Genomic DNA, 25686 nt, shown 5'->3' on the forward strand with positions numbered 1-25686 from the left:
TTAAGATTTGTGGTATATAAAACCACCTTCCATAGTTGTTAATGATGTTACTTTCTAATTTAACGAGCTGCTTATCTTAAGTGTGTATTTTCCAAGTCTGTTCCAGTACGAAAAGCAGCCTATGCTGGTGCTGGCTGCAGATGTGCCTGGGCCAGCTCATCCTTTGCCTGAGGAGAGCCCCATACTCAAGCCTGGGGGCCTGTGACAAAAGCAATAAGCACACCTGGAAAAATTAAACTTCCAATGCATTTGCAGGTCTCATTCTGGTACTTGTCACTCTTTGTAGAAATGATCTGTTTACTAGCAGGTTGCAAAGGGTCCTGGAAAGAGCCAGGGACTTTAGGGTGAGACAAACCCAAGTCCTGGGACATCCTGGGTGCCCTAGGAACTTTAGATGGCTTTTTAAAAGTTTACTCTGATATCTTGGAGGCATGGTTTAATGGGAAGAGCCTGGCCCCTCTCCTAAGTTGAGAGCTCCTTGGGGGCAGCGACTTGCCCGTAAGGGGTGCATTTCCTTGGCCTAGAAGATGGGCAACCCACAGGAGCTGTCCAATAAATGCTTGTTACTATCTTGTGGTATATTTATTTACGGGTTTATTGTTCCATTTTCTCATGAGAATGTGATTAGTGAGGGCAAGTGACTTGTTGATCTTTTTATTAGTCTATTTGCCTGGGCCTCACTCTGTTGCCTTGGGTATAGTAAGTGCCTGATATAGATGAGTACATGAAGGAAATACTGTCTGGTAGATGAGTACATGAAGGAAATACTGTCTAGGGGCTTGCTAAGAGGTCAGGCACTACACATTCATGTTTTCTCACTGACTTCTCACAGACAATGTTCTAGGTTCTAAGTTCTTGACATTTATTTACTCATTGATGCTTGTAACAATCATTTGATTCTTAAAGGTAGGTATTTATGTTATAATTTTTACTAGCAGATGAGGAAACTAAGGCACAAAAGGGTGAAGTAAGTTGCCAAAGTAACATTCATAGAGAATCAAGGTAGGTTTTGAACCATGCAGTTTGGCTCCAGTAACTGTGCTCTTAACCACCATAATAAAGTTGCTCATCAATTTCCCCATTTTGTGAGTGAGGAAGTTGAGTTTTTAAATAGTTTCCCCATAATCACACTTCTGTAAATTGCTAAAGCAGGGAATTGGACATGAGTTGCCCACCTAGGCTAGGGTTCTTTCTACTACACCACAATTCTAGACATTACATTATGACCCTGGAGACAGATTTCCAAGAAGTGCCAAAAAGGTCAAGAAGATTCATCATCAGAGACCCAGTAAAAACAAAATACACAATTCCCCATGTACTTCAACAAAGCTCTATGGTATCTATATATATAAAAAGCCAGCGACTGGAATGCAGTAATGACTGGAACGACCGGTTGCTATGATGCCCACTGCAGCCAGTGAACTGGCCCGATCGGGGGTGGGGCCAGCCGCCAACCTCCAGGGGCCCCTCCCCCAGCCAGCCCCAACCCTGATCAGCCTCTCCCACCCTCCAATTGAGGGTGGTCAACTTCCTGCAGCCCCTCCCCCCAGTTGGCCCCACCACCAATGGGCCCCCACCACCCTGACTGACCTGCAGCTCCTCCCCCAAGCCGGCCCCACCCCTGTTTGCTTCCCCCACCCCAATAGGGGGCAGGGCCAGCCAGCCAACCTCCTGCAGCCCCACCCAGCCCCACCCCAGATTGGCCCCCCCACCCTGATCAGGGGCAGGGCCGGCGGCCAACTGCCTTCAGCCCCTCCCCCAGGCCACTGATCCCCGATAGGCCTCCTCCACCCCATTCAGGAGCAGGGCCTGCCGGTCCACCGCCCACAGCCTCTCCCCACAGCTGGCCCCACCCCCAATTGATCTTGTGGCCCCTCCCCTCCAGCCAGCCCTGCCCTGATCAACCCCAATCTGGGCAAGCTGGCCGGCCAACCTCCCACTGTCTCCTCCTCCGATGATTGGGGCTAGGCTGGCTGGACCCCACCCGTGCACAAATTTGTGCACTGGGCCTCTAGTATACCTATAATATTCTTTGGGGCTCTAGTCAACACATCTTTTTTGTTGTTGTTAATCCTCACCCGAGGATATTTTTCCATTGGTTTTTAGGGAGAGTGGAAGGGAGAGGGAAAGACAGAGAGAAACTTCGATGTAAGAGAAACACATCAATTGGTTGACTCCTGCATGAGCCCTAACCAGGACCTGTCGACAAGGTACATGCCCTTGACCAGAATCAAACCTGGGACCCTTTGGTTCACAGGCTGATGCTCTATCCACTGAGCAAAACCAGCTAGGGCTAGTCAACACATCTTACTAACAAAAATATGTAAAGAAGCTGGAGGAGTTCAGGAATTACACAGAAAGGGAGGGAGGAGCTGCTGTGTAAGGGCATATGGCAAATGAGGGTGCTTCAACCTCAGAAGACAAAACTGACAATGCATTTGCCTGACATCTAAGAATTATAAAATGTATGACTGACTTTTTAAAAAAATTATTTTTTCAATTACAGTTGACATTCGATACCATAAGAGTTTCAGGTGTACAGCATAGTGGATAGACATTTATGTAATTTACAAAGTGATCCCACTAGTAGGAATGTATGACTGACTTTTAAAGCAAATCCCAAATACCACTATAAATTTAAAGAATTTAAGTTTTTAGAGTTTAGTGTAAACTAAAGTTTTAGACCTTGTATTCTAAACTAATAGAAGTACCTAGACCAATCAGGATGAGTATTTGAATGTGTTTTTAAAAGTTTAGGTAAATCAATCCCTATGTGTAATTGAGGAAATTTTGGCTTTATTATTTATCTCTCATCCTTGAGCTACACTTACAATGGCCTGATATCTGGAATCAGACAAATTTGGGTTTGAATCTTAGTTTTGCTCCCTACTTGCTTGTGACTTGGGCAGAATTCTTGACCTCTTGATTCCTCAGTGTCATCATGTGTACAGTGATCTTCACTTCATAGCTTTAGAGATAATTGAATTAATTTTAAATGGAATTAAATGAATTTAATTTAAGCACATGGAAAGGACTCTATAAATGTTAGCTTAATGTCATCATCTATTGTGAATGCACAGGATAGCATGAGCTACCTACCCTGTGTTCCATATGTTCCATACCGTGCCCTTGACTGGAATTGAACCCAGAACCCTTTGATCTACAGACTGACGCTCTATCCACTGAGCCAAACCAGCTAGGGCTCTCTCTCTCTCTCTCTCTCTCTCTTGACTTCCTCTTTGACCAAACTTTAGTCAGGCTCCTCTGAGCCTCTTCTCCACTAGGCCTTGACCTTGGCTTTCAGTGTCTGTCCTGTCTCCCTGGGCCTGCATAACCTACTTTAGTAATAATCCCCCCTCCCTTGATGTCTCCTCTTAGTAATTTGCAATCCATTGACCTCCTTATGCTGCTCCTTGGCTATAAATCCCCATTGTCCTTGATGTATTAAGAATTGAGCCTGATCTCTCGCTTTTATTATAATACTCCTATTGCCTTTAATACATCTTTCTTACTGTTTTAGCAAGTATCAGAATAATTTTTATATATCTATCTATCTATCTATCTATCTATCTATCTATCTATCTATCATCTATCATCTTTGCTAGACTAGAGAACTAGAGACAGCCTATACATTGAATAAATTAAAAAACAAAATCTTGGCCTGGCCGGTGCTGCTCAGTGGTTGAGTGTCAACCTTTGAACCAGGAGGTAATGGTTCAATTCCTGGTCAGGGCATGTGCCCAGGTTGCAGTCTCGATCCCCAGTGGTGTGTGCAGAAGGCAGCCAATCAATTATTTTCTCTCATCACTGATGTTTCTATTTCTCTCTTCCTCTCCCTTTTTCTCTGAAATCAGTAAACATATCCTATATAATAATCCTGTATAATAAAAGGCTAATATGCAAATCGACCGAACGGCGGAACGATGGGTCGCTATGACGTGCACTGACCACCAGGGGGCAGGTGCTCAATGCAGGAGCTGCTCCCTGGTGGTCAGTGCGCTCCCATAAGGGGAGCACCGCTCAGTCAGAAGCCCTGAGCTGGGCTCACGGCTGGCAAGCACAGCGGCGGTGGCAGGAGCCTCTCCCTCCGTGGTAGCGCTAAGGATGTCTGACTGATGGTTTAGGCCCTGAGGGCTCCTGGACTGCAAGAGAGCACAGGCCAGGCTAAGGGACCCCCCTCCCCCGAGTGCACAAATTTCACGCACTGGGCCTCTACTATTAATATAAAAAGCAAAAACAAAATCTTTGAAACAGCATTCTGGCATTAATAAATAAATGTGGCCAACATTCATAGAGTACCATTCCCTACATTATCTTTCGGGCCTCCAAAAGGAACTAACAGTCACCGGGAACCTAAAGCAGCAGTGCTCTCCATCTTGCATCCTTTGTTGTATTATTCTCCTCAACAGTGGCTTCCTTTGCTCCTCAGACCTCATGGTAGAAAACATGGCTTCTGTCTAGCTGCTCACATTTTCATTGAGGAGCACACCCTTCTCCTTTTCTCTCCAGAAGGGAGCGATATTAAAGGAAATAATCCTATCCTTTATGTCCTGTGGCATGTTCCTCCCTATATAAGGAGAATTGGGTTATTTGACTCGTGACATCGAGCAGAGACTGTTATACACGGTGCTTTGTTAAGCGATGAGATCATGGCTTCAGAATGTGGGCAGCACAGTGGCACGTCTGTATTATTTCTAGTTAATTGGTGGACCTGTGTCACCACTCGTCCTTTGTCTCCTGGGAATACCTAAGCCATACCAAGGATTGCCTCTGGCAGGCTGAGTTTAGTTCTAAGCCAGCTAATGGGTGAGTAGATCCAGTGGAGTTGATCTCTGGGCCAAGAGGTCTCTGTTTCAGGAGCAGTCCCCTTTCCAAGAGAGATTGTCATTTCAAAAGAGGTCCCAACTGAATATTGTGTTCCCCAACACATTACCAAAACTCTTTATTTGGGGATTATTTGGTTTTGCTTGACCTATAATGCTGGCCCACACTTTGTTCTGCAACTGGATCCTTATGCATTTCTTAGGTTTTAGAAAACAGAGATAAGGAGACAGTGGTATGCTGATAAACTGGCTGTGTGTGTGTGTGTGTGTGTGTGTGTGTGTGTGTGTGTGTGTGTGTGTAAGGGCCAGATTTGTAGCAGTTGCTGAGTTTTGTAAAGTAAATGCTCTCAGCATGGCGTTTTTCCAGCTCCCATCAGGCTGGTAGACAAAATTCCTGAGTGTTTAACCATCAGCTCTTGTGAGTGTGTTCCAGTACATTACGGAAAAAAGGAGCTATTAAGCTTCATCAGTTGCAATTTACCACAATGAAGAAACAACTTTCAATCCATTTCCAACTGCTGGGGGAAATTCTTAGTGGCCCAGCTGGTCTGCCAGGCTCTGTCCCTAGTTTTATCAACTGTAAACAGGGTACCATGACTATGTGGAAATAAGCATGGTTGTTGGAAGCGTGCTGTAATGGGTCTGGGAGAAATGCTCATCTGTTCGAATTCAAATAATGGTCTTGGAGACCGAAGTATGGAGAAAATGAAACTTTTACTATGTCCTTGTGAGAGAGGGTGTCTGTCCGGTTGTATAGGCACACATGGAGAACTGATCACAGTCCCTTTAGCCCTGAGGTGTGAGAGTCCCTCCTCCGGTTCCTCATTGGCTGAATACTGTGGGGTTAATAGTTTCCTCATACATGTCTCTTATTAGGTTATTAAAAAAAAAAAAGGGCTGAGGCCTTTTCTAGTTGTCTCCACCTCCCCCTGTCTAGTTGATGCGGGCGCCTTCAGGGTTTCCACCATGATGCTGGCTCATGTCCACAGTTCTTTGTTCTTATCCTCTTCCCTCCTCCTTACATTCTGTTTGCCCTGGGGAAATTCAGTAACTGTTTCCATTAAAAGTTGACTATGCTGAAGGTGGATCACAGAGGCCTATTTCCCACAGGTCAGAGAGGCAATTAGGGAATCAGTGTGTTAGCCTGGGTCTCTCCAAGCAGAACTTGAAACAAAGTCTTAGATATATAAAGTTTAGCTAAAAACATGTCCCTTGAAAGCAAAAGTACAAGACCAATAAGGATAGAGACAGAGATAAAATAATGATGTATTAGTAAGTTTATAAGTCTTCCCCTTTGGTTAATATTGGGTAATAAAAGGGCACTCTCTCCAAATAATACATGATAAGAAATAAGCTACATGTTTCCAGGGACCACTGCTGGAGCTTGAGAACAAATCCAATGCAGTGGAGGGCAGCGCTGAGAGGAGCACAAACCAATAAATCCTGGTGACATCACTGGCATCCCTGCATTGAGATGTACTGTGTGTCAATTCTATGGACCATTCTCCCTCCTTCAGTTTCAGTTTTGTGAACCAATTTGTTTCCTTATTGCTTAAGCCAGTGTGAATCGTGTTTTCTGTCACTTGCAACCAAAGACATCCAACTGCTATACTTCCAAATAACACATAACACATTGTCTTCTAGCTGTTTGTTAGTATCTTTTCCAGTAGGCTGTCTTCTCCTTGAGGTCAGGGCCCATGCATCTTATTCAATTTGTATCCCCAGCACCTAACAGAACACTTGGCATATAGTAGAAGCTCAGTACGTGTTAGGTTGAAGGAGCAAATCTGTAATATTAATTTGGCATCTGGAATATTGATCCTTTCTAGTCTCATCAATGCTCTTAAAAGAATAGTTTATTGGTTTTTAGAGACAGAGGAAGGGAGAGGGAGAGAGAGAAACATTGATGTGAGAGCACAACATCAGCTGCCTCCTGCAACCCCCTATCGGAGATCCAGCCTGCAACTGGGCATGTGCCTTTGACAGGGAATCGAACTGGCCACATTCTGGTGCACAGGATGACGCCCAGCCAACTGAGCCACACCAGCCAGAGCTCATCAATGCTTTCTTAGAGAATATAAGTGGGCCAGCCTTTTTTCCTGCAGGGAAGAAAAGCAGGTGAAAATTTCCAAGAAAATTTAATGAAATACAGCCACTCAGGATAAAAAAAGATGGTTAGATAAAAGAGTTATTATTTAAAGGTATTCTATCTAGAGTACATTTCCATGGAGCATTTTTTCTTTTTGACCATAATAGAGCTACAAGGTTCATAAAAGTATAGTCAAAATTGATTTAAACTATAACTAATATGCATTGGTCTCTCTTTATCCATGCAGGATACGTTCCAAGACATGCAGTGGATGCCTGAAATTGCAAATAGTGCCGCACGCAATATATACTATTTTTTTCCTATATATACATGCCTATGATAAAGTTTAATTCATAAATTAGGCACAGTAAAAGTTTAACTATAGTAACCAATACAATAGAACAATTATAGCAATATACTGTAATAAAAGTTATGTGAATGACTTTGGGGCCATTATTTAGTTACCTAAGCATTACTTGATTGTAAGCACTGTGATATCTCAACAGTTGATCTGATAACCAAGTTGGCTATCAAATGACTAACAGGTGGGAACAGCCTGGAGTTGCTGGACAAAGGGATGATTTCAGTTGGGTAGGGTGGAGCAGAACAGTTCGAGATTTCATCAACTACTCAGGACAGTATGCTTATGAATTCTTTATTTCTAGAATTTTTCATTTAATATTTTTGGACTGTGGTTGACCATAGGTAACTGAAATTGTGAAAAGTGACCCTGCGGATAAGGAGGGTCTACAGCTATGTATCACATAAAGACCTTTTAATTAAGAAGGACCACATGTTCAACAGTGGTCTCATAAGACTAGAATGGGTTATAAGCAAAAAGTTTGCACTGTGGAAAGAAAAGTCTGGACCTGACTACAATGTTGAGGTTAGTGCTAGCTCTCAGTGGGTTACATAGATGAGGAGGCTCAGCATGCTGTCTACCTGTCTTGGGCCCAGACACCCCCACAGCTGGGATCTGAGGTTGGTGAGAGATGGGGCTAAGAGGAGGGGAGTCTGGGAGCCCACCCCCGACCCTCCCTTCCCCCTCTCTCCTCCCTCTCTCATTTTTGTTCTTATCTCAGGCCTTATCTCCCTGGGTCTCTTTCAAGCACTGCTCTCCCTTTTTCTCCCTTTCTCTTCCTTTACTCTCTCCCTTCTTCACTCCCTCCTCCTGATGTCTACTCTCCTCCCAGGATGCTTTCCTCCACTGCCCTCCTGAGTACACACACACACACACACACACACACACACACACACACACACGCTTTATCTTTTATACCATATTTTTACTGTACCTTTTTATGTTTAGAAATGTTTATGTACTCAAATACTTTCAGTTGCTACCATTGCTTTCAGTATTCAGGCTTATAGTCTAGTAGCAAAAGCTACACCATAAAGCCTAGGTGTGTAGCAGGCTATAGCATCTAAGATTGTGAAAGTGCCTAATCATGCATTTCTCAGAACGTATCCTCACTGTTAAGCGATGCATGACTGTTCTATAATGCAAATATTTCTTTTCTCCTTTTTTTGTTTGTATGGGCAAAATCTCCATGTGAAATAAAAATGTAGCAAAGAGAAAATGCCAGGATGTTGATAATATTTTATCTTGCTTAGTGCTAAAGAGAATAACCAAGAGCAACTATGACCTATTATTTAGAAACTCACAAAAGAAAAGCATATTGCACATGAGAAAGTTGCTGAAGAGTAAATTGTAAAAGTTCTCATCACAGGAAAAAGAATCTGTAACTATATATGGTAATGGATATTAACTAGACTTGTGGTGATTATTTCACAATGTTTATAAATCCTATCTAATAAAAGAGTAATATGCAAATTAACCATCACTCCACTACACCTACACGCCATGCCCACCAGCCACACCCACTAGCCAATCAGGAGCGAATATGCAAATAAACCCAACTAAGATGGCTACGGCCACAGAGAGCAGGAGGGAGGCTTGGGTGTGGAGGAAGCCAAGCTTTCCGCACACCCTGGCTGGCCCAGGCCTCGCTTAAGGCTACAAAGTTTCAATTATAGAAGATACATAAATCCCAAAAGAAATGGCTGCGGCCATGGAGCAAGCAGAAGGCTTGGCTCCACTCCAGGCTACAAAGTTTCAATTGTAGAAGATAAATAAACCCCAGATACCAGGGCCTCCACTTGGGTTGCCAGGGAGCGTGGCCAGGCTGCAAACCACCACAGGCCCCTTGCCCAGGCTGCCCCACACCCCAAGGGAACCCCCACCCTGATCCGGGACACCCTTCAGGGCAAACCAGCTGGCCCCCACCTGTGCACCAGGCCTCTATCCTATCTAATAAAAGAGTAATATGCAGATTGACCATCACTCCAACACACAAGATGGCTGCCCCCATGTGGTCAAAGATCCTGCCCCCATGTGGACACAAGATGGCCACAAGATGGCCAGCAGGGGAGGGCAGTTGGGAGGGACCAGGCCGGCAGGGGAGGGCAGTTGGGGGTGATCAAGCCTGCAGGGGAGGGCAGTTAAGGGTGACCAAGCTGGCAGAAGAGGGAAGTTGGGGGCAACCAGGCCTGCAGGGAAAGACAGTTGGGAGGGACCCAGGCCTTCAGGGGAGAGCAGTTGGGGGGGGGATCAGGCCTGCAAGGGAGGGCAGTTGTGGGGGGGACCCAGGCCTGCAGGGGAGAGCAGTTTGGGGGGACAAGGCCTGAAGGGGAGGGCAGTTAGGGGTGACCAGGCCTGCAGGGGAGGGCAGTTAGGGGAAAACAGGCTGGCAGGGGAGCAGTTAGACATCAATCAGGCTGGCAGGGGAGTGGTTAGGGGGTGATCAGGCTGGCAGGCAGAAGCAGTTAGGGGCAATCAGGAAGGCAGGCAGGTGAGCAGTTGGGAGCCAGCAGTCCTGGATTGTGAGAGGGATGTCCGACTGCCCATTTAGGCCCGATCCCACCGGTGGGATCGGGCCTAAACGGGCAGTCGGACATCTCTTGAGGGGTCCCAGATTGGAGAGGGTGCAGGCTGGGCTGAGGGACACACCCCCCGTGCATGAATTTCATGCACCGGGCCTCTAGTATCAAATAATTAAGTTGTGCACCTAAAAATAATGTAATATTAAATGTCAATTCTACCTCAGTTTTAAAAAAGAGAAGCTTATTCTGTAACCTACTTCATCCCTTTATGTTAGAACTGTGCTACCTCTTCCCTGTTGATTGAAAAGTTTTCTGAAAGAGAACCCATACAGTAGGAAATTCAGGAAGTCCACAATTTTATTCAACTATTTATTATTCTCTCTGCATTTCTTGCACATGGTTTGTTGAATAAGCATTTAAAGCAACCTTTATATGAAAATTTACAACTATATGATCTTCTAAATTGAATTGTGAAGCCATTATCTGGATTGCTTACTATATGTCAAGAAATTCATGGGAGTAGCAAGTGTTATTCAAATGTATTTCTCTAGAACAACATTTAGAAAAACTGAATACAGATAAGCAAAAAGGAGAATATATCTTGATGTTTTGGGGAACATAATACATTTGAAGCAACTGACAAACTCTATTTCCTTTCAGAATCAAAAATCCTAACATTTCATTAAACTTAAACCTTAGTAGCTAATAAATTTCAATCCCTAGATGAACCTCCTTTTTTAGACAAATGGCAAAAATGAAAAAAAATTTTTTTTTAGTCAAAATTCCAGACTGAATCAAAGGAGAAGAAAAAAAAAGCCCTCCTTGCTTTTTAGTAAGATTCATAAATCAGGAGCAAATTAAGTCTGAAAGAAAGAGCTCTCTTTCCCAGATAAAGGGCCACCACGTCAGCCCTGGCTTCCTCCCTGCCTGACAAGGCCCAGTTCTCAGATGTGCCAGCGGCCTTGTTTGTGTCTGTGTAGTCTATTCTGAGGCAGAGCAGAGGATTTGCAGTTGTGGTCTAGACATCTATAAAGTTAGAATGAGTAGACCAGGGCTCTGCTTCTCTGTAAATACTTGTCTTTACTTGTAATGTTCACTCATATTTTCCCTTCCATGATCCTTCTGAATATAGTTTCATCTTGATTAATTATTATTAAAGTCATTTCTGTTAATTGGGGAAATGATTAAATCTATAAAAAACAAAACAAAACTAAAGCTATGTTTCTTCAATGTGAACTTAAAGTGAGAATATTTTAAATTAATGAATTTCTCTGGTAAAAAAAAAAGTAATTTCATCTCCCTGATGATTTGTTCTATATGTAATAATTTTCATGATTTCATATTATTCTTCTTGAAGTTTATATGCTTAAATATTTTTCTTTAAATGTAAATAGCAAAACATTATATTTTGAATTTAAAATAAATAATATATTGATATCTGTTTTAGCAACTTTCCTGATTTTTTAAACTATTAACAAAGTTTATTTGTAATAAAATTTCTGTAATTAACAAAATTTCATTTTAGGATTAGGTAGGTATCTGATCAGAATGCAGAAAGATAACTTTAAAATTTTAAGCCCCTCTTGATTTATTAATGTATCTTCCTCCCTCCCGCTTTCCATCCTTCCCTCCCTCTTTCTCTCCTTCCCTCCTGTCTCCTTCTATCCTTCTCCCCCTCATCCCCTTCTACCTCTTCCTCCACATTCCTTCTGTCTTCTCCTTTTACTTTTTAAAAAAGATGATCTCAGCCTGGAATAAACATTCTTGCGAAATTGGCCAGGATCTTGGCCAAGCCTAGTGTGTACATGTCAGCTGTGCTCTGGGAAATAATTGCACCATGTGACAATATCTATTATTTTAATTAGTACTGCGGAGTGCCTCCAAGGTCTCTCATTAGGCCAGACTGTCTTACACAGGCAAAGGCTTTGTGTTGCCTAAAACGCTGACTAAGCGGATAGAGGGCATTTGACATTCTGTATAGGCGAACAAAATAATTGTTATAATAAATAAGGCAGAATTCACAGGAGTAATAAACCATTCCCCACGGGTACAGAAGGCCTTAGGACCTGCCTCCTGGGGAAAGCAGACCAATCTTTGGTTGCAGTGTTCAAACTACCCAAAGGAAACATCAACCAAGCCAGGGTTAGGCCACTCTCTGGGAAGGCCTTGGCACGTCTGCGGAGCTCAAAGAGTGCTTTGTCATAAAGCATCCCAGGTTAGTCAGTCGTCTGGCATCTGCTTTATTTCCAGGAGACTTGCCTATGTTTATCTGTTAAATCCAAAAAGTGTTAATTCCAAGAATTGAAAAAGAGTCCTTTGTGAAATGGAGAACACAAAATCTAGACATTCACCCACTTGGAAAGAAAGCGCGTTGGAGATGCTGGGTGGGAAGAGAGGCTTCGTTTCCTCTTTTCACAGCTGTTCCCCGGGCATCACGGATGCACTAAGGGTCAGAACAGGAAGTGTTCATCCGAAGAGGAAAACAGTTTCTAGTTATTACGCGGTGTCACTCAGTATCAATGGGATTTTGTAATAGAACAAAACACACACTTGTATACTGCTTTCGTATGTCTTCTGTGCGGACAACGGAGGTTAGTCAGTCTGGTGGAGGCTTGTGGAGGCTGGAAGGCCACACCCTGTGGGTGGAGGTGATCACTTGTCCGCTGGTGGGAATCCCCTTGTCAGTCACTCTGGGAAGAGGAGGGTTTCAGACTGGAACCGGGCTGACACTGGTTGGAGGAAGGGATTCCCCTCTGACTCTGGGTCCTATTCTCTTGGTCTCAATAGGCTAGAAGACACTGGCCTACGGGTGTAGGAGGTGGGTTTTAAGACGGGGCCCACCACTTGGATGCTGAAACCTGATCCACCCAGGCTTCAGAGAGTGCACACCACAGTCCGCAAGCCATAGCATCTATGTGAAGAATGACTTTGCTCTGCGTACACTCCATATTTAAAAAGGCCCTATTTCTCTACTGTCCGTCTGGTTCATCCCTCCATTCCTTAGTGTGGGCAAGAAGTTCATTGCATAAGAAACCTGGGTCTTAGTCTTAGTCTTTATCTGGGGAAGGTCGCAGTTTCAGTCTATGACATTGTCATTATCCCTTTTCATTTCCCAGGATAAATCCTACAGAATAATCAAAAGGGTAGACTTTGCAACTTGTGTTAAACTCAGTGACAGGACCTTTATTGAGGATTCCAAGGCCAAGTACAGGACCCAGGCTCGAATGGTGTGTTTGTGCACAAGGCTCTGTCACATGTGGAGGGCTGGGTCTGGGTGGGGCCTCCCTCTCCATTTGTGTGGGGCCTATGGGAACATATAGCTTGGTTCTCCCTCTCCTCTTGGCACACTTACCTACCCAGGCTTAGCCATTTAGCCCTCACTCATTGTAGCAACCCCCTTTTAGAGCAATTTAGCCTAATCTCCTGATGCACCTTCCCAAAAACGCCTAGCTTTTTTTTTGTGTGTGTGTGTGGGGGGGGGGGAGGGAGGGGAGAAGGGAAGATTATTAGTGAAGATTATTCCTACTTCTTTTTAGTTTCAATACCCAAAAAGGTCAGTTCCTTGCCACCCTCCACCCCATAATACTATCTCCAAGAGAAACCATTAGGATTTCATCAGAATTTGAGATTACCAGGGTCTAATCTTTTCTCATAGGGGGTTAGCATAAAGATGGAGAAGAGATATGGTTTAATTTCCTCCTGGTGACTACTCAAAAACCAAATGACAGTTCACTTTTTTTCACATATTTGTCCCGATGGAGCTCGTGAAATTCTCTGTTTTCACCAAGTTTTCTATAGTTTGTTCTTTTTATTTATTCAAGTCTTGTTTAAATATGCTAGCCCTGTTCAAGTTTTACATGTTGATATTAAAGAAAGTGTCTGTGTCCAAAAATGGGCCAGGCTATTAAAGGTGAAAAGCATTTCCTTTCTTCTCATGTTAACTGAACCTAGTGGTGGCAGGTGTCAGAAGTGAGATCCCTAAGGAGAAATGAATCTGTCAACTAGAGATGGGGCTTCATACCCCTACTATCCTTTTGCCATTTGGGAAGATCTGAATCTTATTTAAATTAAGGAAACACATCTCTACACAAAAAAACTCTGGCTCTGTTGGATTTCTATGCGTTATGTGGGATATACTGTTTGCACCGAGGGAACCCTCCTCTAATTCATGCATCTTTAATTCATGTTTCAAGGTGGCACAGTATTTATTTCCACATGTCAGGGGGGATTAAGAAAAATCCTTAGTCTCAGAAGCAGGATAAAAGGAAAATGGAGTGATAGTTACAGGATACCCCTTCTCCCACACTTCTTTTCTTTTTTACTTTTCAATTTGGTATATGAATTAATGTAAGCTAAACTAGTTGCATAAATTTTTCATTGGCTTTTCTGCCTCTAAGTCTTGACTTAGCAAATGTTTGTTAATTAGTAACTATACAGAGTCAATATAGCTGGGTTTTTGTGTGCTAATCATGGGACTTTGATAGAAGCAGAGAGAAAATTGGTGAGATTCTGCCGCCTAGACTGGATGTACTTATAAAGGAAACAAGTAGTTATTTTCATATTTTGATTCTATTTGAGAACTAAATGATGACTTAAAACACACACACACACACACACACACACACACACACACACACACACACTAGGCAACAACAACAGTATGGTGATGACCAGAGGAAAAGAGGAGTGGGGGGGGGGGGGGGGAGATGGCAAAAGGGGGGTAAATGGTGGCAGAAAGAGACTTGACTTTGGGGGTGAGCACACAGTGCAGTATGCAGACGATGCGTTACGGAGTTGTACACCTGAAACCTGCATGGTTTGATTAACCAATGTCACCCCAATAAATTTTAAAAATGCATGAGGAATAGGTAATTTAAAAAAAGTCACCAACCTATGTTGCAAAGAATATTGTGGAAAAAACTTGTGGTATATTTTCTTTACTTTTGAACTGGGTTATCGCTATTCCAATCTTTAAAAAAAGGATGAATAGTTGCCCTTGTAGGCCAGTAAACAGTTTTTAATTCTTCAGCAAAGTTCTTAAGGCCCCTTTAAAAGGAAGTCTACTGCCACCTAGCGCCTAACTCTTAGAATAACTGAATTACTGTGTTCAGAAATACTTGTAAAACAGATAGTACCGCTTGGTGGCACTATGGACAGGTACATTAAAAGCACACTTCCAATTTAGGCACTACTTGTTTTTATCTTTGTTTATTAGAGTTTGTTAAATGTGACAACTACATTGTTTTCCTTTTCAGTGTTTTATTTTCTAAGAATTCTGACCTATTTTGACACTGCTGTTTAAACCCTCCTAAGTCAGGAGAAACCTGAGCACCTTCAGATTGAATTCCTGATTTTTGAAGTTTTAAGTCTTTAGTTCAGATTAGATTGTTCTTTCTTCCTTTCCCCCTTTATCCACATAACTGTAATCATTAAGTGAAAATAGGCAACACATTTCTCATATAATCCAAAGGAAGAAAGAAAAGCAACTCGGATGAAACTATAACGGGGCTCTTTGCATTTAGAAGGTGTGGTGGTGGTGGGATAACTTATGTTTTATGCATTAAATCTAGTGGGAAAATGTACATCCTGATAAGAGCATCTGCCTGAGATGATCATTCATTATAAAGTGACACAGCTGGGTCCAGATAAATCAAGAATGCTACTATGGGAGTGTTTGTAATTTATTGTGAGCACACTACAGGTTTAGTTTTGTTTCTGATACCATTACATTTGGTAGTAGTAGCAATGGGGACCAAAAATTCATTCCATTTACTCTAATAGGCAGATTCTTGAAGAAGTTGTTCTAATAAGCTTACTTTCCTTATGGCTATACAAGGAAGAGAAGGATAAAATGAATCGATATTTGAAAACACAACAGCTGGTTAAAAGAAACATTATACCCTAAACATATCAAAACACCAAATAAATTTTTGGTACTGAGTATCACATAGTAGTTATCCATTTATCTGTCTATCTGCATATTCATTGTATTACATATACACCCATACTTTTGTAAAACTTTTGCAATTTTGTAAAACTAATGTATTGTTGGTAACGATGCAATTATAATGATTCCATCTAAGTACTGTTACCTCTGAACCTCTGAAACAGGAAGACTAATTGCCAAAGTATTTCTTTGGTATCTTCTGCTAATGATTATCAAGATTTTAAAGACTTTTAAAAGTGGGTTCTCATTGTTATCACTGAGCAATAGAATTTGACTTGTTTGATTTGATTTTGTTATCCTTTTTGGCTTCTATTCTAAATTGCCATCATTCTCCTCAGCCTTTTAACTCCGTGACTCTTACTTAACTGAGAATGTTTGGTGATCTGTCAATTGTCAGCCTTACCCCACACTTACTATATATATGAGCATTTCCTTACCTCCTTTTCTCATACTTACAGGATGGTGTGCTCCTCTTCTTATTCAAAGCCACATTTTCTACTGGGGCTCTTGATTCCATTTCTCACTCTCACCTTCTTGACAGCTGTGGCTTCATCAGTCATTCCCATCCTGCTCTGGATTTTTCAACTTAATCTTTTTATTGGCTCTGATTCTAGGTTCACAGCCCAAAGTTTTTCTCATCCTTAAAAAACAGACAAACAAAATACTCCGGCAAATCAATAAAAAAATTCTCATAACCAAAAAGCCCTTTTTGACCTGAAATGCCCCTTTGACTTGAATTTCATCTGTTTTCTTCCTTTTTTTTCCATCCGGTGTTTTCACCCACTCCTCACTCTTCAACTTACTGCACTCTAGCTTCCTCTCCCACTACTAGGCTGACACAATGTGTGAAAGTTGCTAATGACCATTTAAACTATTTTATTGGACCTATTTGCCAATTTTTAATTACAGTTTATATTCAATATTATTTTGTATTACTTCCAGGTGTACAGTATAGTGGTTAGACAATCATCTACTTTACAAAGTGGTCCCCCGATATTTCAAGTACCCATCTGGCACCACCTACTTGCCAAATTTGAGAGAACTTATCACGACCTCCTTCTTTGTAGTCTTCTGGTAATCTCTTCCTAATCTTCTTCTACTCTGCTCATTTCTTAAATATTGATTTTTCCCCCCTATTTGATTCTTAAGGTTTTCCTCTTCTCATTTTGCATCAGTAATGTCGAAACATTTTGCTTTAGTGATCCACAGACCTGAAATTGTGTGCAGAATTCTGGGTGTTTGGTTATGTGCAATTTTCTAGTGGGAAAGTCCATAGTTTACAGCATATTCTCAATGACATTCATGTTTCAAAAAAGGTTAGTTAGTAATTACTGTTCTATGTTGTCTTCCAAGGTGATCTTAGCAATTAATTTAGTTTTTAAACAACTCACATGTATCAAGTGCTAAATGAAAATAGAATAATTTTATTAAGTAACCTTCAAAACAGCTGTGTAGAGTAGACATGATTATTCCCACTTTACAGATTAGGAAATTGAGGCATAGAAAGATTAAGTAACTTGGCTAAAAAGACACAATTAGTAGGTAATTGGCATAGTTTTCACTCCCACTTATTCACTGATGATTCTCAAACTCACGTCTTCAGCTTATATCTCTCAAGCTTTATATTTATACTAATGAAAGGGTAATATGCTAATTAGACCGGGAGACCTTCCAGGAGACCTTCTGGATGTCCTTCTGGACAAAGCCATGGTGGTGGACCAAGGCAGAGGAGGTTAGGGGTGATCAGGCTGGCAGTGGGGGGCAGTTGGGGGCAATCAGGCCTGCAGGGGGGCAGTTGGGGGCTATCAGGCCAGCAGGGGGGGAAGTTGGGGGTGAGCAGGCTGGCAGGCAGAGTGGTTAGGGGTGAGCAGGCCGGCAGGCAGGTGAACAGTTAGGAGCCAACGGTCCCGGATTGCAAGAGGGATCCCAGATTGGAGAGGGTGCAGACCGGGCTGAGGGACATGCCCCCATCCCCCCATGCATGAATTTCATGCACTGGGCCACTATTTTATAGATAATAAGCCATTTCCATGATGTCCCATTGGCTCTTAAGCTCAACATTTTGGACACCAATTGATATCTTCTTTCCCCAAACTTTTTCCCTGTATATTCCATTCAGGGGCCATGCTATCAGAGTCATATTCATTGTTTTCTTTCTGCTCCTCTGTGGGACCAATCTTTAGTCCCACTGAATTTAAATCCTAATTATCGTTGCTTTAGTTCAGGTCCTAATCATCTTTCACTTGGCTTTATGTAACAACTAGAGGACTGGTGCACAAAATTGGTGCACTCGCGGTGGGGATGGGGGGGTCCCTCAGCCTGGCCTGTGCCCTCTCATAGCCCGGGAGCCCTCGGGGGATGTCCAACTGATGTGAAGGTGGGAGAGGCTCCCGCCATCACAGCTGCACTTGCCTGCCGTGAGCCCGGCTTCTGGCTGAGAGGTGCTCCCCCTGTGAGAGTACACTGACCACCAGGGGGCAGCTCCTGCATTGCTGCATTGAGCATCTGCCCCCTGGTGGTCAGTGTGTGTCATAGTGACCAGTTGTTCTGTTTATTTGCATATTAAACTTTTATTATATATGATAATACTTAAAATACCTCTATTAAGGGTCTTTTTTCACAGTCAACTCAGCATATTACACTTTTATTATATAGGATGTCCTGGCTGCCTAAAACCCTTTGATGACACAACACTGTATGGTGACAAGATAATTGGGATAGGCCTTCCATGATCCAAAGCTTACCTACCTCTCTCCAACCCTCTCCCTTCCTGTTAAGTTCCCTTTCAGTTACACTGAATTACTTGGTGTTCCCTCGAGATACCTTGTTATTTCTCACTTTTATGCCTGTGCTCATATGGTCCCCTCTGCTGGAATACACTTTACTTCCTTTTTTTTTGTTTTTGCCTAGCTATTCTTAGGTGTCACATCATGAAGACGTGTAGGTCTCCTTTCCTGTGCTAACACGATTTGCTGCTGGAATAGATGAGAAAGGGAAGAAATGAAGATGACTTCAAGGTTTTGGCCTCAGCAATTATAAGAATGGGATTGTCATTGTTTAAGATGGGAATGACTGCGGTTTCATGGGCTAAAATAATTATCTAGTTTGGGACATAGGAATTTGAGTGACTATTAGATTTCTAAATGTCATTATTGATTAGGTATTTGGCTAGATGACACTGGAATTTGCAGGAGCAGCTCATACTAGAAATACACATCAGAATATAGATGGTGTTTAAAGACATGAGACTGAGTAAAAGTACCAAAGGATTGAATGACAAGAGAGTCCTAAGCACCTATGTAGTAATAATCTGTTTATGTATCTGTGTCCCCACCAAATGATGAGACTCTTGAGCTCCTGGGCTATGTTTAGTTGCCCTTTTAAGTACCTTGTATAATGTGTGCATAAGCTTTAATAAATGCTTGTTGAATAAAATGAATGAGTGAATGGATGGATGAACTGAAATAGGTGATACTAAACAGAGGTCACCAAGTCAAATATACACTGAGTGGCCAGATTATTATGATCTCTGAATGCATAATAATCTGGCCTCTCTCTCTCTCTCTCTCTCTCTCTCTCTCTCTCTCTATATATATATATATATATATATATATATATATATATATATATATATTAGAGGCCCAGTGCATGAATTCATGCATGGGTGGCATCTGGCCAGCCTGGCCATGGGGAGGGGACATGAGCAGTTGGCCGGCCTGCCTGCTGGTCGAACTCCTGGTCAAGGGGACAATTTGCATATTAGCCTTTTATTATATAGGCTATACACTGAGTGACCAGATTATTATGCGTTCAGAGATCATAATAATCTGGCCACTTAGTGTATACAAGACTCAAGCCACAATGCAAGTAAATGAAGCAGTTTAGGGAGTGGTATTGATCATGGGAAATTGAGAAGTACATGCCCTAACAAAATGGGGAAGCCACAACTCAACCCCATGTGATTGCTACCATGCACAAATGTGGGTCAAATGTAGCCACCTTTTTCCTGATTTTAAGAGAAAACAAAAATCCCTAACTTTTTAATGTAAAATTTTCTGTGAGCCAAGATTCTGCAGGTCAAATAAAATTTGTCCTGAATCCATTCTCTATTCTTCAGGTCATAATCTCTGATCAAGTAATGCAACATCATTTTATAGTATATGAAAAGCAAGGCTTGTATGATCTATTATTAGATAGGAAGCTAATCTTTATAGGCAGCAAATCACTCTCACCATTTGGTTAGGATTTTGGCTGTTTTTTAACTTCAACAGAAATACAGAAAAACTATAACCATAAAAACTGCTCAATAAATAGAGTTATATATGTAGTCTTCTGTTTTAACTTGATAGCTTGTCACTCTTTTAATTTGGATTCTAGAGATTTAATTGCCATATGTAATTTTTTTTTCAGTTTTTCCATCTGAAAAATGGGGATGGCAATCTTTGCCTTAATTATCCAGCAGGGTTATTATGAGAATCAAATGAGATAATCCGTGTTTAAGTGATTTGAAAGGCTTCAATAGAATGCAGCTGTGATGTGTTGCTATCACATCACTCCAGCAGGATTAGTCCAGAATTAGGCATAAATAGCTGGCTAACTTTAATAATCTTAGCCAGTTTGCGATCACATCATGGGCTCTTTCCCCAGGCACTTAATCATTTTCCTTTCAATTTAAATTCTTATTGAACTGTGGCATTAATAAATATATAGAATATTGTAATATGGGGTGTCGTGCTAATGGAAAATTTAAAATATTTCTTTCAGTGCATAAGATATGACATCACTTAAGTACTTGAGAAATTAGGCAACACAACTATGTCACTTTGAGAGGAAAAAACTAAGAAAAGGGGTACTATATGGCTGAACGAGGTTACACAATTGGTGCAACTAAAGCTTAAAGTCATTAGGGCACACATGTTAAAAGTGAAAATTTACAGCCTGGCTGGCAGGCTTAATCCCCAGTGTGGGGCATGCAGGAGGCAGCCAATCAATGATTCTTTCTCATCATTGATGTTTCTATCTCTCTCTCCCTCTTCCTCCTTCTCTTATATCAATAAAAAAATATTTTTTTTAAAGTGAAATTTTACAATAAAGTGTTTTGGTAACTCATTAGGAAAATATCATTGGCTGGAATCTAAGGTGCCTCTATCCTCTACAGAAAACTACTCCATATTATTTATTGATATTGTGTGGGGTTTCACTTATTTTTAAATAAATTTTCCCCTCACTTAAAAAGCATTTTATGTTCTTTGCAGAATATTAAAAAAATGCAGAAACTAAAAGTAAAAAATAATAAAAATTATAAATAATTCCTATAACCAGAGATGTACACTGTACACATCTTGGGATATTTTTTCCAGATATATGCATGTGTGTATGTGTGAGTATTCAAAGACATATCATATATATCATGTATAGAGAAACATTGTTAGCAAAAGTGGAATCAAAGTAGAGTCTACTTATTTTTAGGCATTGTATTATTAAATATCCTTCAAAAGTATAATTTTAATGACTTCTTATTTTCCCACCATAGGCTGCAACCTTGTGGAAAATACTTAGCATGGGCTCTTTGATCATCTTTTCATCTAATTGTAGGATTATCTTATTTATTTATGAATTAATATTGTGAAAGTAACCATGGGAAAGTTTTAACAAGGATAGAGGGGTTTCATACTCTGAACTGAAATTTGTACATCTCTATAGTGCTTTGTTTGATGAATCATATTTAATCCCTCAATAACTAATTACAAATAGGTTTTTTTGGTTTGAATGTATAGATCAAATGGTCATTATAATTGCTCATAAAGTAATTAAAATGGTATAGTCAACTGGTGTTTAGCATTAAAAACTTATTACCTTATGTGACACATGATGCACTCCTTAAAGCTTTACTAGTTATTTTAAGTGTTATTCTCTGAGGCTGATTTCATCCTTATAATTACATCTCAGCAACCTAGTAATAAATACTTTCACCACTATATGATTATATGTTTTCCTGAAGTTCCAGTTCATACAGTGTATCATCCTGTGGCATTTTGTTATTCATAAAAAGTCAAGTGGCTTTTAAAATCAGTGCATTAAAAAAAAAGAACATGATGTTTGCCTCCTTAGTATTAATTTAGTATTGTTAAAAGTTGGTATATTTTTCTTGTTACATAGCAAGAAACATTTGTTGTCTCTCACTTTTCTTTCCATTGTTTTCTTCTAAAATTTCAGAAAAGATTACTTAACTGTCAGTGTTACACAATTGAAATTGTGTACAGATAAGGAAACTTTGGTGGATTTTTTGTTTCGTTCTTTTGCAGGTTTTGTTTTTATAATATGGTCTAAGGTAAAACAAATCTTAGGTGGCACCTATTTCCCTTACCCAGAATTAGGACTATTTTTTTTAATCTTCATTGTTGAGAGTATTACAGATGTCCCCTTTTTTTCTCCTCATTGCCCCCTCCCACCCAGTGCCACCCCACCCCAGGCCTTCATCACCCTATTGTCTGTGTCCATAGGTAATGCATATCCTATATAATAAAATCCTAATGTGCTAAGTGACTGGTCGACCAGTCGTCCAACCAAAGTGTAATATGCTAATGATATGCTAAGGCCACTCAACTGCTCACTATGATGTGCACTGACCACCAGGGGGCAGACGCTCTGACCAGTAGGTTAGCTTGCTGCTGGGGTCTGGCCAATCGGGACTGAGCGAGATGGGCTGAACAAGCCCCGGAGCCCTCCCAATGTTCCTCCCTGGCTGCCCAACCTCCGGTGTCCCTTCCCGGCCCCAGTCATGCACTGGTGAGGTCCCTTGGCCTGGCCCGCACCCTCTTGCAATCCAGGCTGAGGGACTCCCCCACCCCCCACTCCCAGAGTGCACAAATTTCGTGCACTGGGCCTCTAGTATGCATATAAGATCTTTGGTTAATCTCTTTCCTTCTCCACTTCCCCTTTCCCTCTGAGATTTGTCAGTCTGTTCCATGTTTCCATGCCTCTGATTCTATTTTATTCATCAGTTTATTTTGTTCTTTAGATTTCTTGTTAGTTTATTTTGATTTTTTATATTCAATTGTTGATATGTATTTATTGCCATTTTATTGTTCATATTTTTTATCTTTTTCTCCTCCTCCTCCTTCTCCTCTTCTTCTTCTTAAAGAAGACCCTTCAATATTTCATGCAATACTGGTTTGGTGGTGATTAACTCCTTTAGTTTTTTCTTGTCTGTGAAGCTCTTTATTTGACCTTCAATTCTAAATGATAGTTTTTCTGAGTAATCTTGGTTGTAGGTCCTTGCTATTCATCACTTTAAATAATTCTTGCCACTCCTTTCTGGCTTGCAAAGTTTCTGTTGAGAAATCAGCTGACAGTCATATGGGTGCACCCTTGTAGGTAACTAACTGCTTTTCTCTTGATGCTTTTAAGATTCTCTTTGTCTTTAACTCTTGGGATGTATCTTGGTGTGGGCCTCTTTGGGTTCTTATGTGGGACTCTCTGGACTTCCTGGACTTGTAAATCCATTACTTTCACCAGGTAGGGGAAGTTTTCTCTCATTATTTCTTCAAATAATGTTTCAATATCTTGTGCTTTCTCTTCTCCTTCTGGAACGCCCATAATGCAAATGTTGGTACTCTTGAAGTTGTCCCAGTTGCTTCTTACACTATCTTCATATTTTTTGGATTCTTTTTTCTTTTTGCTCTTCTCATTGGGTGTTTTTGCTTCCTCATATTCCAAATTGTTGATTTGATTCTCAGGCCCCTCTACTCTACAGTTGAATCTCTGAAAATTATTCTTTATTTCAGTTAGTGTATGCTCAATTTCTGACAGGTCCTTTTTCATGTTTTTAAAATTCTCATTAAAATCCTTGAAAGTCTGGCTAAGTCCCTTGAAGCTTTCATTAACATCTTTGCAGAACCTTATAACCATTGTTTTGAACTCTGTATCCAGTAATTTGCTTGCTTCCATTTCTTTCATTTGTGACATGTTTCTTTGTCTCTGCATTTTGGCTGCTCCCTTGTGTTTGTTTCTATGTACTAGGTCAGTGGTCGGCAAACTCATTAGTCAACAGAGCCAAATATCAACAGTACAACGATTGAAATTTCTTTTGAGAGCCAAATTTTTTAAACTTAAACTTCTTCTAATGCCACTTCTTCAAAATAGACTCACCCAGGCTGTGGTATTTTGTGGAAGAGCCACACTCAAGGGGCCAAAGAGCCTCATGTGGCTCGCGAGCCGCAGTTTACCGACCACGGTACTAGGTAGACCTGCTATGTGTCCTGGAATTGGTAGAGTGGCCTTGTGCAGTAGGTGTCCTGAGGGCCAGTGGCTCAGCCTTCCCAATCACCTGAGCTGGGCACTCTAGGTGCAACCCTGTGTGGGCTGTGTGCACAGTCTTTTTGTAGTTGAGCCTTGAATGCTGTTGGCGTCACTGAGAGAAATTGACCTCCAGGCCAATTGGCTGTGAGGACCAGCTGTGACTACAGTGCAAGAGCTGCTGTGCAGGAACACCCCTATGGAGCAGGATTTGTGTTTTTATCCCCACTTTAATTAGCGGCTGACACAAGACAAAAAGACTACTTTAAATTGAGGCAAAATAAATGAACAAAATTTTCTCTGGATTTCTGAATTTCAGTGAGAGTAAAATTCGCAATTCAATTATACAACTCCACTTTTACTTTTTATAATTAGAGTTTCACTTAGGATCGATGTTTCTTTGTCCACAGGTCTGCTAATGAAACTTAACAATTTTTTTTGAAACTTAACAATTCTGAACAAGATAATTTCAGAGTTTTCAGGGCTTTTTAAAAAATGTAATTTAATTTTTTTAAACAATTACTGTTCAGAAGAAATGTCTCAACAGACACATTTTCCTAAAACTATAAATTGGTTTCCTTTTAATATTAAGATACTATATATTGTTTTCATATAAATCAGATCATGGCTTTTAGTACTTTTCCACTTATTTAGAAACATGTGATACCTTCAGAGATTTCTATTATGATCAACACAGAAGTAGTTTTTATCAGCATTCTCTATTCTTCCTCTTACCAAATCCTCCCCACTGTACATATACCTATGAAGCTTCCTTAACACAGGATTATGAACATTAAGTTATAGCCTACTTCGTTTTAACAAAGACTTGAAATCTTATTAAATCATGCATAATATATCACAAAAATTTAAAAACTTTGTTTACAGAGAAAAGAAATTTAGAATGTGACATATAATGAAGGAAAAAGTTAATAACACACAAATATATATGCCCCAAGGTCTACCACAGCTGTTAAAAGAGAACTACGTATTTATACTGAGTTCCAAACTTCTGTTAGCCAAAGCCAAAAGGTCAATATTATCAATAAAGAGTCATGCTGTAACAACAACAACAATAATCATAATGCAGATAAAACAAATAATAATAAATAAATAATAAAAATAATATAATAAAATTATTAATAATAATTAAACAGAATAAGTGCAGATAAAACTACAAAAGCTAATATTTTTCTAGTTATAAAATTTAAGAAAAAATTTCTCCTTATATCTAATATTTTTGATGCTTAAGAATAGGACATGCAATGCTTAAGAGCAGGACACAGAATCCTGGAATGAACAATATTAGTAACAACATTCTTAAATCAAAATAACTAGCTTTGTGTAGCTATTTCCCTTCAATGTAAGTTGAGGGCATAAGGTCAAACCACAATGTAATAAATACAATTTTCTATAAGTGGGTAGTACAAACAGAAAAATAAGACAAAACAAAAAAAATGAAATAAGCTTTCTTAATGTCTGGAATGATCCAGCGATAAAAATCTAAAGTATTTATTGGGTTGGATGGACTCTATACAGTTTAATTAGTACTTTGTGAATATTACTTTTTGCACTTTGACTTTTGATAAAGCTGGATAGTGACAGGCATTTTATTATATGACTAATGCCTTGGAGTAATTATTTGGCTT

The sequence above is a fragment of the Plecotus auritus genome, assembly GCF_963455305.1.
Source record: "Plecotus auritus genome assembly, chromosome: 1".
Classification (NCBI taxonomy): domain Eukaryota; kingdom Metazoa; phylum Chordata; class Mammalia; order Chiroptera; family Vespertilionidae; genus Plecotus; species Plecotus auritus.